This window comes from Sinocyclocheilus rhinocerous, unplaced genomic scaffold (genome assembly GCF_001515625.1).
Source record: "Sinocyclocheilus rhinocerous isolate Xijiao unplaced genomic scaffold, SAMN03320098_v1.1 scaffold591, whole genome shotgun sequence".
NCBI classification, from domain to species: domain Eukaryota; kingdom Metazoa; phylum Chordata; class Actinopteri; order Cypriniformes; family Cyprinidae; genus Sinocyclocheilus; species Sinocyclocheilus rhinocerous.
The window spans coordinates 2,675,890-2,678,924 of record NW_015641476.1 but is presented as its reverse complement, the minus strand read 5'-3'; the positions used below and the strand labels follow the sequence as shown (position 1 = coordinate 2,678,924).

Here is a 3,035-nt window from a genome sequence, read left to right as displayed (position 1 = left end):
AAGTGTCTCACACGGCCCCGGGGGGTGAACAGAGGCCTTCTGTAGCGAATCGATGCGTTTTTGTAAGAAAAATATCCATATTCAAAACGTAATAATCACTTTAATCTAGCTTGCGCCAACAGTTGTACACCGAAGCAGTTCCGGGCGGATGACGTATGAGGTCAGCGTTGCGCATGCGCCGGTGAGTCTCGTGAAAACCAAACAGGAGCAACAGGAGCAAAGGAAGCAAAGTTTCCTTACTTTAGCAAAGGAAAACCAGTCTCCTCTTGGAAATCCTCCGTTGTTTTGATCTCTTCCCGAGCGCTTCCGTGTTCGTCACTTCTGAGCGGCGCATGCGCAAAGCCGACCTCATACGTCATCCACCCGGAGTTGCTTCCGTGTACAACTGTTGGCGCAAGCTACATTAAAGTGATTATTATGTCTTGAATATTGATATTTTTATTACAAAAACTCATGGATTCGCTACAGGAGGCCTTTGTTCACTCCCCGGATCCGTGTGAGACATTTTTTTTTTTATGGATGGGCGCTTTTTATTTAACTTCTTTTGGACTGATGCATGCAACAACCGCTGAGTGGCATTAAACAGCTTGAAAGATCAAAGACAATTTTTAATATAACTCCGACTGGATTCGTCTGAAAGAAGAAAGTCATATACACCTAGGATGACTTGAGGGTGAGTAATTTGTGGGCTAATTTTCATTTTTGGGTGAACTAACCCTTTAAGATGTCTGTACTGACAATTTATCAAATTTTATTTGACAATGGTGTGCAGTTTGGTATTAATTAGCTGCTGAAACACACAGACTGTATACAGACTTTTAAAAATTGTATTTTGTCAAAGCCAAATTATCTGCTAATGAAGATACGAAGTAGATAAGATTGAACATTTAAACCAACAACATTTGTAACATGCAATAAGGTGATGAGAAACTTATAGACCGGCAACCCTTGACAATTTTGGTATTCAGTCAACATATCACAGAATAAAATGTTTGGCAAGACATAAAAACATGTGCACAACCAATGAATATTAAGAAGCAGTGGCAACACAGCGGCCCAAATCTCTCTTGTAGTGGCCTCGAGACATCAAACCATCCTTCCTGTTGAGCCCTGATTTGCCAATCACCAAAGCTTTACCACATACTATGGCTTTTAATTATAGGCTATCCAATCAGGCAGTATGTTGTTCCAACATTCTGACTTCTTAATCCCATATAAAACCTTTCAGGCTTACGCCAGAGGCCAAAGCCAAGTAGCATGTGTCTTCTTAGAGAGTCAGTCATATGACTGTGCCTGTGAGCAAGTAAGAGGTCAGGGAACTAATGAACTGTTACTAGGTAAGTCACCGTTTGCTCCTATGTGGTTTCAGGCCAGGTAACTCTCATTAGACTGTATCTAGGTAGTCTTGAAACAGGTAAAGGATCACACCACTGTTGTCAATGCAGGCAGAAAAACAGGATTTCCCGTTAATGTCACTTCCTGTAGCAACAACACGTTATTATCAGGCTGTTTAAAGCCGACACCTGATTGGAACTTAGTGGAGCTAAACATGCGATCATCAACAGCAACGTTTAACTCTATTAGCCTTAATTTAGACAGCAGTATGCCATTGGTATACTGCGATATTATATGTCATGCGTGGCATGAAGCCAATCTGGAAATGTTTATGTGGTGTTAAGTCTATGCATAAGTGGGTTGCCAAAATCCCAAATGCAATGCATGAATAGGTATGTATTCCATTCACAGTACCATTCATAACACTGTAGAACATGGATTGTCACAGAATTTTGCTAATTTTAGATTAGTAAATCTAAAGTAGAGCTTCACAATTACTTCAAATTATGGTACGGACTAGTGTCTATTATTATTAAACCGCAAACGACTTATTTAAACATGAAGTCTACTTGTTCAATGTGTCTAAGAATGAATGAGCAGCGCAGTTTCATCTACCACAGAATGCGCTGCGGTTTACAAACACTGCACATAAGAGTTCACTTCATGAGCATTTTACAGTTTCATTTGGTAAAAACTATCATCAAATATGATCAGAAACCTAAAGATCGTCATAACATTCAAATTAAGTTGAACTTGAAGAAATTGACAGAAATATATTACTTATGTATTGTATATATTTATATTACATTTATTTATATTTGATTATATAAATTAAATTTATAAGGAATATCACACAATCAATAGATTTTTTCATCCATGTTTCAGTTTATATCATGATTTATAGGGCTGCCCTCGACTAAAGATTGTTCTGGTCGACTAGTAGTCGTTCATTTTAAAAACAGTAAGATTAAACTGCATTAACATTTTAATAATCTTTTGATAAACTAGTGTTTTCGGCGACACTGACTCGTCATCTCCACAGTAGTGGATGCACCTGCATGCAAGTTCCATACGGATTGAATTATCTGAGAATTTTTTTATTTTTTTTCAGATTTGAATTGTTTCATTTGAAAGTAGACATTTCACTCTCTATAGATATAATTTTCATGTCTGTAAGGCAAGTATACACGGAGTTTCGCGCTCAGGTAAACAGAGGCCGAGACGGCAGAAAGCGCATCCTGTTTGCTTTCATTATTTTACAAAAGCGCAATGTTTTGTTGTTGAGTGAGTGCACACAAATAAACGTAGAGGCTTTACACATTCGAAAGATGTATTACTCTTATCTGTATGACTAAAATGACGAAGTATTTTAAGAGCAAGTGACCGCACCGGCGCCTCCATCTGTCATGCTGTGAGCGCGCTACTAATCAGCTTTCACACTCCGCACAGACACTTGAACAGCGCACATTTCTCTAGGTTAACATTAGATTGAGCGGCCATGTAAAGTTGCTACTATTTACATATTTCAGATGATAAGCCATTTGAGGTTGATGAATGATAGGCGAGCATTTGGATGTGCTGTATTACCACAAAATCCAGCCGTTAACGATCTGTCCGTCACGGACTGTGTGACCTCACCGCTTCCTGTGGATTTTTTTTTCTGCGACTAATACAATTTTGGTCGACCAAGCCTCTTCTCG

At 38.8% G+C, this 3,035-nt stretch overlaps 1 protein-coding gene and 1 long non-coding RNA gene across 2 annotated transcripts in view; one reads left to right on the top strand and one right to left on the bottom strand.

Annotated features, from left to right (window-relative positions):
- The window catches only part of LOC107755111 (uncharacterized), a 15,852-nt gene extending 15,762 nt beyond the window's left edge, over positions 1 to 90 (top strand). Inside the window, exon 3 of the long non-coding RNA XR_001641658.1 lies at positions 4 to 90. This is a non-coding gene — a long non-coding RNA (uncharacterized LOC107755111). The remainder of the gene's footprint in view (positions 1 to 3) is intronic.
- LOC107755110 (DNA-binding protein RFX7-like) overlaps positions 1 to 3,035 on the bottom strand; it is a 34,342-nt gene that overhangs the window by 21,395 nt on the left and 9,912 nt on the right. The window lies entirely within an intron of this gene.